Raw genomic sequence first — 11045 nt, 5'->3', positions numbered from 1 at the left:
GTAGACAGGTCAAATGCTTTAGTTTAGTAGACAGGTCAAATGCTTTAGTTTAGTAGACAGGTCAAATGGCTTTAGTTTAGTAGACAGGTCAGATGGCTTTAGTTTAGTAGACAGGTCAAATGGCTTTAGTTTAGTAGACAGGTCAAATGGCTTTTAGTTTAGTAGACAGGTCAAATGGTTTAGTAGACAGGTCAAATTTTAGTAGACAGGTCAAATGCTTTAGTTTAGTAGACAGGTCAAATGCTTTAGTTTAGTAGACAGGTCAAATGCTTTAGTTTAGTAGACAGGTCAAATGGCTTTAGTTTAGAGAAATGCAGGTCAAAATGGCTTTAGTTTAGTAGACAGGTCAAATGGCTTTAGTTTAGTAGACAGGTCAAATGCTTTAGTTTAGTAGAAAGGTCAAATGCTTTAGTTTAGTAGACAGGTCAAATGCTTTAGTTTATTAGACAGGTCAAATGGCTTTAGTTTAGTAGACAGGTCAAATGGCTTTAGTTTAGTAGACAGGTCAGATGGCTTTAGTTTAGTGGACAGGTCAAATGCTTTAGTTTAGTAGACTTTTTAGTTTAGTAGACAGGTCAAATGGCTTTAGTTTAGTAGACAGGTCAAATGGCTTTAGTTTAGTAGACAGTTCAAATGGTTTAGTAGACTTTTTAGTTTAGTAGACAGTTCAAATGCTTTAGTTTAGTAGACAGGTGAAATACTTTAGTTTAGTAGAGAGGTGAAATGGCTTTAGTTTAGTAGACAGGTCAGATGGCTTTAGTTTAGTAGACAGGTCAAATGCTTTAGTTTAGTAGACAGGTCAAATGCTTTAGTTTAGTAGACAGGTCAAATGGCTTTAGTTTAGTAGACAGGTCAAATGGCTTTAGTTTAGTAGACAGGTCAAATGCTTTAGTTTAGTAGACAGGTCAAATGGCTTTAGTTTAGTAGACAGGTCAAATGGCTTTAGTTTAGTAGACAGGTCAAATGGCTTTAGTTTAGTAGACAGGTCAAATGCTTTAGTTTAGTAGACAGGTCAAATGGCTTTAGTTTAGTAGACAGGTCAAATGCTTTAGTTTAGTAGACAGGTCAAATGGCTTTAGTTTAGTAGACAGGTCAGATGGCTTTAGTTTAGTGGACAGGTCAGATGGCTTTAGTTTAGTGGACAGGTCAGATGGCTTTAGTTTAGTGTACAGGTCAAATGGATTTAGTTTAGTAGACAGGTCAAATGGCTTTAGTTTAGTAGACAGGTCAAATGCTTTAGTTTAGTAGACAGGTCAAATGCTTTAGTTTAGTAGACAGGTCAAATGCTTTAGTTTAGTAGACAGGTCAGATGCTTTAGTTTAGTGGACAGGTCAAATGGCTTTAGTTTAGTAGACAGGTCAAATGCTTTAGTTTATTAGACAGGTCAAATGGCTTTAGTTTAGTAGACAGGTCAAATGGCTTTAGTTTAGTAGACAGGTCAGATGGCTTTAGTTTAGTTTAGTAGACAGGTCAAATGGCTTTAGTTTAGTAGACAGGTCAAATGGCTTTAGTTTAGTAGACAGGTCAAATGGCTTTAGTTTAGTGGACAGGTCAAATGGCTTTAGTTTAGTAGACAGGTCAGATGGCTTTAGTTTAGTAGACAGGTCAAATGGCTTTAGTTTAGTGACAGGTTTTTAGTTTAGTAGACAGGTCAGATTTAGGGTCAAATTTTAGTTTAGTAGACAGGTCAAATGGCTTTAGTTTAGTAGACAGGTCAAATGCTTTAGTTTAGTAGACAGGTCAAATGCTTTAGTTTAGTAGACAGGTCAGATGGCTTTAGTTTAGTGGACAGGTCAGATGGCTTTAGTTTAGTAGACAGGTCAAATGGCTTTAGTTTAGTAGACAGGTCAAATGCTTTAGTTTAGTAGACAGGTCAAATGCTTTAGTTTAGTAGACAGGTCAAATGGCTTTAGTTTAGTAGACAGGTCAAATGGCTTTAGTTTAGTAGACAGGTCAAATGCTTTAGTTTAGTAGACATGTCAAATGGTTTTAGTTTAGTTTAGTAGACAGGTCAGACAGGTCAAATGCTTTTTAGTTTAGTTTAGTTTAGTAGACAGGTCAAATGTTTAGTAGACTTTTTAGTTTAGTGGACAGGTCAAATGGCTTTAGTTTAGTAGACAGGTCAAATGGCTTTAGTTTAGTGGACAGGTCAGATGGCTTTAGTTTAGTAGACAGGTCAAATGGCTTTAGTTTAGTAGACAGGTCAAATGCTTTAGTTTAGTAGACAGGTCAAATGGCTTTAGTTTAGTAGACAGGTCAAATGTTTTAGTTTAGTAGACAGGTCAAATGGCTTTAGTTTAGTAGACAGGTCAAATGCTTTAGTTTAGTAGACAGTTCAAATGCTTTAGTTTAGTAGACAGGTCAAATGCTTTAGTTTAGTAGACAGGTCAAATGCTTTAGTTTAGTAGACAGGTCAAATGGCTTTAGTTTAGTAGACAGGTCAAATGGCTTTAGTTTAGTAGACAGGTCAAATGGCGACTTGCTTTAGTTTAGTAGACAGTTCAAATGCTTTAGTTTAGTAGACAGGTCAATGGCTTTAGTTTAGTAGACAGGTCAAATGGCTTTCAGTTTAGTTTAGTACAGGTCAAATGCTTTAGTTTAGTAGACAGGTCAAATGGCTTTAGTTTAGTAGACAGGTCAAATGGCTTTAGTTTAGTAGACAGGTCAGATGGCTTTAGTTTAGTGGACAGGTCAAATGGCTTTAGTTTAGTAGACAGGTCAAATGGCTTTAGTTTAGTAGACAGGTCAAATGGCTTTAGTTTAGTAGACAGGTCAAATGGCTTTAGTTTAGTAGACAGGTCAAATGCTTTAGTTTAGTAGACAGGTCAAATGCTTTAGTTTAGTAGACAGGTCAAATGCTTTAGTTTAGTGGACAGGTCAAATGGCTTTAGTTTAGTAGACAGGTCAAATGCTTTAGTTTAGTAGACAGGTCAAATGGCTTTAGTTTAGTAGACAGGTCAAATGGCTTTAGTTTAGTAGACAGGTCAGATGGCTTTAGTTTAGTAGACAGGTCAAATGGCTTTAGTTTAGTAGACAGGTCAACTGGATTTAGTTTAGTAGACAGGTCAGATGGTTTTAGTTTAGTAGACAGGTCAAATGGCTTTAGTTTAGTAGACAGCTCAACTGGATTTAGTTTAGTAGACAGGTCAAATGCTTTAGTCAAATGGCTTTAGTTTAGTAGACAGGTCAAATGGCTTTAGTTTAGTAGACAGGTCAAATGGCTTTAGTTTAGTGGACAGGTCAAATGGCTTTAGTTTAGTAGACAGGTCAAATGGCTTTAGTTTAGTGACAGGTCAAAAATTTTAGTTTAGTAGACAGGTCAAATGGCTTTTAGTTTAGTAGACAGCTCAAATGCTTTAGTTTAGTAGACAGGTCAAATGGCTTTAGTTTAGTAGACAGGTCAAATGCTTTAGTTTAGTAGACAGGTCAGATGGCTTTAGTTTAGTAGACAGGTCAAATGCTTTAGTTTAGTGGACAGGTCAAATGCTTTAGTTTAGTAGACAGGTCAGATGGCTTTAGTTTAGTGGACAGGTCAAATGGCTTTAGTTTAGTAGACAGGTCAAATGGCTTTAGTTTAGTAGACAGGTCAAATGCTTTAGTTTAGTAGACAGGTCAAATGCTTTAGTTTAGTAGACAGGTCAAATGGCTTTAGTTTAGTAGACAGGTCAAATGGCTTTAGTTTAGTAGACAGGTCAAATGGCTTTAGTTTAGTAGACAGGTCAAATGGCTTTAGTTTAGTAGACAGGTCAAATGGCTTTAGTTTAGTAGACAGGTCAAATGGCTTTAGTTTAGTAGACAGGTCAAATGGCTTTAGTTTAGTAGACAGGTCAAATGCTTTAGTTTAGTAGACAGGTCAAATGCTTTAGTTTAGTAGACAGGTCAAATGGCTTTAGTTTAGTAGACAGGTCAAATGGCTTTAGTTTAGTAGACAGGTCAAATGCTTTAGTTTAGTAGACAGGTCAAATGGCTTTAGTTTAGTAGACAGGTCAAATGCTTTAGTTTATTACACAGTTGAAATGGCTTTAGTTTAGTAGACAGTTCAAATGCTTTAGTTTAGTAGACAGGTGAAATACTTTAGTTTAGTAGAGAGGTGAAATGGCTTTAGTTTAGTAGACAGGTCAGATGGCTTTAGTTTAGTAGACAGGTCAAATGCTTTAGTTTAGTAGACAGGTCAAATGCTTTAGTTTAGTAGACAGGTCAAATGGCTTTAGTTTAGTAGACAGGTCAAATGGCTTTAGTTTAGTCAAATTTTAGTTTAGTAGACAGGTCAAATGCTTTAGTTTAGTAGACAGGTCAAATGGCTTTTTAGTTTAGTAGACAGGTCAAATGGCTTTAGTTTAGTAGACAGGTCAAATGGCTTTAGTTTAGTAGACAGGTCAGATTGCTTTAGTTTAGTGGACAGGTCAGATGGCTTTAGTTTAGTAGACAGCTCAACTGGATTTATTTTAGTAGACAGGTCACATGGTTTTAGTTTAGTAGACAGGTCAAATGCTTTAGTTTAGTGGACATGTCAAATGCTTTAGTTTAGTAGACAGGTCAGATGGCTTTAGTTTAGTGGAAAGGTCAGATGGCTTTAGTTTAGTAGACAGGTCAAATGCTTTACTTTAGTGGACAGGTCAAATGCTTTAGTTTAGTAGACAGGTCAGATGGCTTTAGTTTAGTAGACAGGTCAAATGCTTTAGTTTAGTGGACAGGTCAAATGCTTTAGTTTAGTAGACAGGTCAGATGGCTTTAGTTTAGTACAGGTCAAATGGCTCAGGTCAATGCTTTAGTTTAGTAGACAGGTCAAAGTTTAGTAGACAGGTCAAATGGCTTTAGTTTAGTAGACAGGTCAAATGGCTTTAGTTTAGTAGACAGGTCAAATGGCTTTAGTTTAGTAGACAGGTCAAATGGCTTTAGTTTAGTACAGGTCAAATGGCTTTAGTTTAGTAGACAGGTCAATGGCTTTAGTTTAGTTTAGTAGACAGGTCAAATGCTTTAGTTTAGTCAGACAGGTCAAATGCTTTAGTTTAGTAGACAGGTTTAGTAAAAATGGCTTTAGTTTAGTAGACAGGTCAAATGGCTTTAGTTTAGTAGACAGGTCAAATGGCTTTAGTTTTAGACAGGTCAAATGCTTTAGTTTAGTAGACAGGTCAAATGCTTTAGTTTAGTAGACAGGTCAAATGCTTTAGTTTAGTAGACAGGTCAAATGGCTTTAGTTTAGTAGACAGGTCAAATGGCTTTAGTTTAGTAGACAGGTCAGATGGCTTTAGTTTAGTATACAGGTCAGATGGCTTTAGTTTAGTAGACAGGTCAAATGGCTTTAGTTTAGTGGACAGGTCAAATGCTTTAGTTTAGTAGACAGGTCAAATGCTTTAGTTTAGTAGACAGGTCAGATGCTTTAGTTTAGTAGACAGGTCAAATGGCTTTAGTTAAGTAGACAGGTCAAATGGCTTTAGTTTAGTGGACAGGTCAGATGGCTTTCGTTTAGTAGACAGGTCAAATGGCTTTAGTTTAGTAGGCAGGTCAGGTGGGCATGTTAATGGTCTTCATGGGGATTTGTTTATATTTAATGTCAGTCTAACTAGTCCAGTCTAACTAGTCCTGGTAACGATGCTTCATGGGTGACAGTTGTTGATGTGTTCAGAGGGTCCTCCCTGGTTCAAGCCCAGGTTGGGGCAAGGGGAGGGACTGAAGCAAAACTGTTACATCTACACTGTGATAAAGGGATCATCCTGGGGCTATGCAAAGCCATGCAGAGGTACTCATGTCACAGAACTGGTTGGACTGCTTCTGTCCTTCTTGCTGAGATGTCATTCGCTGCCGGATGAGTGGCTGTGCTGGCGGCAGCGATGCGCATGTAGGACTATGCATGCAGTCTGCTGCTCGAACGCATCACAGTGAACTGCATCTAACAGCTTGCCAAGTTGGAGAACAAAAAAAAAAGACCAAACCCAGATGAGGGTAAAGCAGACCCGCTGGATTTCCACAAGCCCAGAGTCACCTGCATCCACCCGATAGAGGAGAAGGGAAAGGAAGGAGAGATCTTTCGTTGTGGCCGTCCCCTTCAAAGCTCGCATGTATGAAAGGATAATGTTTTCGTTTTAATGTCCGGGATGATTGTGTACCAGGGGTAGATATTGAAATACGCAAGAAAAAAAAACACACGGCTTCGTTGTATTTTTCACCGCGACTTGGGCCATGAATTCGGCAGAGCAGACGGTCACTTGACTGATCACACTGGGGGTGCTGGAATCGCCGAAAAAGAACATTTCGGATCCCCAGGCATTTCTCCAGACCTCCCTCAAAGATGGGGTTGTCTTGTGCAGACTGCTGGAGAGACTGAGCCCGGGCTCCACTGACAAAGTAAGGGCAGAACTGCCGTTTGTCTTCCCCTCATCGGCGCGTCTATGCCTCCGCGAAAGTGACTTGACGCGGTTCATCACCTCGCTTTTCTGTGCCAACTGGTCCATGAAGATATTATTTTGTAGGTCACGAGAACGTGGATTATTGTCCCTAAAAACAGTACCAAATGATGGCACATATGTCAGTAGTTTTACGCGTGTGATAGGCTATAGGACCTACAGACAGGCAGAGCAGACCGTTCGCTGTGGCCGATGCTTGTCATCTCTTCTTTGCGCAAATTATCAGTACCCTTTGTAGATTCTTAAAACAAACGTTTTTTTTTTACAAACTAAGTATTGTTTTCACAAACTCAATGGTTTGGTTGTGGTGTAGCCTGTGGATTCTTTAGGGGGGTGGGACAGACAGCAGAAAAGGACACAGATAGGCTACAGATGCGTTGTGAGATTGGAATCCAAAGCGCATCACGCTGCATTACGTTAATGTACATGATCTAAAGGCCTCTAGCCTATGGCCTAGTTATATGTATGTTTGACAGGGACACATATGACCCGGATCAACAGCTGGCGATGAGGGTAGACAGAAACCACAAGAGCGGCCTACATTGAAATCAAAAGCGCACAGACAGGGACCCTCTCCACACTTAAAGCAACAGTGCGGTATTTGTAATGTAAGTCTATCAACACCAAAACCTCCACTCAGTAAAGCCTTGTACTGTATTGTGTAGCTTTTTAGACAGATTGGACAGGTTGGGCGTTCCCTTGGCAACCAAATGGCTCTCTGACAACAAACAGACTAGCCTAGTGCTGTCTGGACAGTGGCCACATCTGGGAGAGAGAGACACCTATATCACCTTATAGGAGAACATCACCTATAGCCCAATCTAACAGGGTTCAGCCCAACCATTGATTCTGTTCCTATGGTCTGATTATTAGATTGGTTATTATCTGCCCCTGATGGCCACCTGATGAGGTATTGGTCACAGGTACAAAGGAGGGTAAAGAGTGATGTGCACTGTTGAGTGAAACAGTGAGAGTGAAAGTAGCACCTAAACCTTACCCTAAACTGGGTTCTATCCAAATCCCAATACACCCCTCCCCATACACAGATACCTCACTCTTTGCCTTTGTTGAGCCCACCCCTATCTTTATTCATGTCTTGTTTAGTCTGATGTTTTGTTTTGACTCTTGTTTGGTTGTTTTTCTTTTTAATTTCTATAATTGTAAAGCAACTTTGGGTCCTTGAAAATAGCTATATAAGTCCCATGTGTTATTGTTATTAAGTCCACCCTCTAGGAAAATATGTACTTTCTATTATATTCTGTTCGGTTATAATCTATTCTGTTCGGTTATATTCTATTCTGTTCGGTTATATTCTATTCTGTTTTGTTTGGTTATATTGTAATCTATTCTGTTCCGTTTGGTTATTGTCACGATCGTCGGATGGAGTAGACCAAAGCGCAGCGTAGTTAGAACACATTCTTCTTTATTTGAAGGAAGAACACTTAAATAAAACAAAACGATAAGACGACCGTGACTGCTAACGACCCACTGAGCTAACGTGCAACATAACAGACAATAACCCATGAAATACCCAGAGAAGATGGCTGCCTAAATATGGTTCCCAATCAAAGACAACGATAAACACCTGCCTCTAATTGCGAACCAATCTAACCATAGACATATATAAACACCTAGATGATAAACAACCCCATAAACCTACAAAACCCCTAGACAGTACAAAAACGCATACATCACCCATGTCACACCCTGACCTAACCAAAACAATAAAGAAAACAAAGAATACTCAGGTCAGGGCGTGACAGTTTATATATTATAATCTATTCAGTTCTGTTTGGTTATAATCTATTCTGTTCTGTTTGGTTATATTATAATCTATTCTGTTCTGTTTGGTTATAATCTATTCTGTTCTGTTTGGTTATATTATAATCTATTCAGTTCTGTTTGGTTATAATCTATTCTGTTTTGTTTGGTTATATTATAATCTATTCTGTTCTGTTTGGTTATAATCTATTCTGTTTTGTTTGGTTATATTATAATCTATTCTGTTCTGTTTGGTTATAATCTATTCTGTTTTTTTTGGTTATATTATAATCTATGTTCTGTTCTGTTATATTTGATTCTGTTCCGTTTTGTTTGGTTATATTCTATTATATTATATTCTGTTTAGTTATATTATATTCTATTCTGTTATGTTCTGTTATATTCTATTCTGTTCTGTTTGGTTATATTCTATTCTGTTCTGTTTGGTTATATTCTATTCTGTTATGTTCTGTTATATTCTATTCTGTTCTGTTTGGTTATATTCTATTCTGTTCTGTTTGGTTATATTCTATTCTGTTATGTTCTGTTATATTCTATTCTGTTCTGTTTGGTTATATTCTATTCTGTTCTGTTTGGTTATATTCTATTCTGTTCTGTTTGGTTATATTCTATTCTGTTCTGTTTGGTTATATTCTATTCTGTTCTGTTTGGTTATAATCTATTCTGTTCTGTTTGGTTATAATCTATTCTGTTCTGTTTGGTTATAATCTATTCTGTTCTATATAACCAAACAGAACAGAATAGATTATAATATAACCAAACAAAACAGAATAGATTATAACCAAACAGAACTGAATAGATTATAATATAACCAAACAGAACAGAATAGATTATAATATAACCAATCTATTCTATTCGGTTTGGTTATATTATATTATGTTATGTTATATTCTATTCTGTTCTGTTTGGTTATAATCTATTCTATTCGGTTTGGTTATATTATATTATGTTATGTTATATTCTATTCTATTCTGTTCTGTTTGGTTATAATCTATTATATTATGTTCTCTTTTGTTTGGTTATAATCTATTATATTCTGTTCTGTTCTGTTTGGTTATAATCTATTCTGTTCTGTTCTGTTTGGTTATAATCTATTCTATTCTATTCTGTTTGGTTATAATCTATTCTATTCTATTCTGTTTGGTTATAATCTATTCTATTCTGTTTGGTTATAATCTGTTTGTTTGTTATAATCTATTCTGTTCTGTTTGGTTATAATCTATTCTGTTCTGTTTGGTTATAATCTATTCTATTCTGTTTGGTTATATTATATTATATTTTGTTTGGTTATATTCTATTTTGTTCTGTTATATTCTATTCATTTGTATACTATTATATTCTGTAACTGCATGGACTAGACTGTTACAGGCCTAGGTCAATACTCTGGTATTAGATCTATACTTCCAATGTTTCAGCAGTGCTATATTTTGTTTGGGATTATATCTCATGGCAGTTCATGTAGCCATATGGTTATAGACTGGGAGATAAAGTGTGACGTCAGATCTAATTCAAGATTCATAGGCTGTATTACATCCATTCACATTGGCAGTGTGGTTAGTTTCACCTATTTATTTCCCACCGGTTATTTTATAGGCTGTTTTGTTGTTGGTGGGAGAGACACATTTGATCCATTCCGCCTCTATGTTCACAGAGGAGTCGCCAGCGTCACCCCCTCACTCATGCTGTATGTTGTTGAAAGCTCACTGAGCTCCCATTCGCCAACGTCATTTCTCTCAATCCAATGCCTTCTTCCCTGCTAGAGGATTTGTATTTTGCAGCTGGCCTATTGTAGAAGCAAGCCAAGAAGAGGGAATGTGGGCTTCTCATCCAAATCAAAAAGCGCACAAGACTCTAGAGCTTCAAATAGAATAATTTAAAAAATATATATCGAAATTCGTGTTTCTCATGTGCATTTCTGTTCTCCCAGATCTACCAAGAACCGAAGAACGACGGCGACCGCTTGAGCAACATAAAGGAGTTTCTCAAAGGTTGCACTTCGTTTCGCGTCGAGGTAAGTTTTCCGTAAAATAACCCCACAAACACAACATTAATATGAAAGATATGCGACAGAAATGACGTTAAATGTTATTTTAGATCCAGTGTGAGACAAAGACAATGTGGGGGAGGCTGGACTGCGAGGCTAGAACAATCACACACTGCCGGGTGTGAAGCTGCCTTGTTTGTCGCCTGCACTGAAATGACCCATCCGAGATCGTAACAATGTAACAATCATTTTGCATTTCTCTGACGCCATTCTTTAAAACATTAACAGTCAATGTAACATTCTTGTAAGTAGGCTTCAAGCACAGATAGTTTGTAGTTATGTGATACATTTTGATAATCGGGCTATCAGACCTTGACATTATGTAAATTGTTGTCTTTCTGCCCCAATAGTGCGTGGCGTTGCTCTTTTGTCCCCCATTCTTGATTTTGAAACTCGAGCTAGGTAACCAGATACCCACAAGCGAGAATTATGCTTGGGCAATGAATAAATCCTAGTTGTTGTCATCAGCACCCAATGCTGTCAATTATATCACAGAGACTTTGACAACAATGATTAGGGTTGAATGATCTGATTCTAAATCTGTGGTTTGAGGACAATTATTTTTATTTAACCTTTATTTAACTAGGCAACTCAGAACAAATTCTTAATTATAATGACGGCCTACTTGTAAAGCCCCCCCGGCCAAACCCTCCCCAAACCCGGACAATGCTGGGCCAATTGTGCGCCGCCCTATAGGACTCCCGATCACGGCCGGTTGTGATACAGCTCGGGACCGAACCAGGGTCTGTAGTGACACCTCTAGCACTGAGATGCAGTGCCTTAGACCGCTGTACCACTCGGGAGCTTAAAGCTTA

The 11045-nt window shown here is 37.7% G+C and overlaps 1 protein-coding gene across 3 annotated transcripts in view; it reads left to right on the top strand.

Annotated features, from left to right (window-relative positions):
• Window positions 1-9918: 9918 nt before the first annotated feature.
• LOC112215060 (rho guanine nucleotide exchange factor 7-like) overlaps window positions 9919-11045 on the top strand; it is a 51654-nt gene continuing 50527 nt past the window's right edge. For all 3 annotated transcript variants that reach the window (XM_042319866.1, XM_042319868.1, XM_042319867.1), the window contains exon 1: window positions 9919-10197. The gene's annotated coding sequence lies outside the window, so the exon portion shown is untranslated. The remainder of the gene's footprint in view (window positions 10198-11045) is intronic.

Source organism: Oncorhynchus tshawytscha, linkage group LG03 (genome assembly GCF_018296145.1).
Source record: "Oncorhynchus tshawytscha isolate Ot180627B linkage group LG03, Otsh_v2.0, whole genome shotgun sequence".
In the NCBI taxonomy this organism is placed as follows: domain Eukaryota; kingdom Metazoa; phylum Chordata; class Actinopteri; order Salmoniformes; family Salmonidae; genus Oncorhynchus; species Oncorhynchus tshawytscha.
This window is presented reverse-complemented; position numbering and strand designations above follow the sequence as displayed.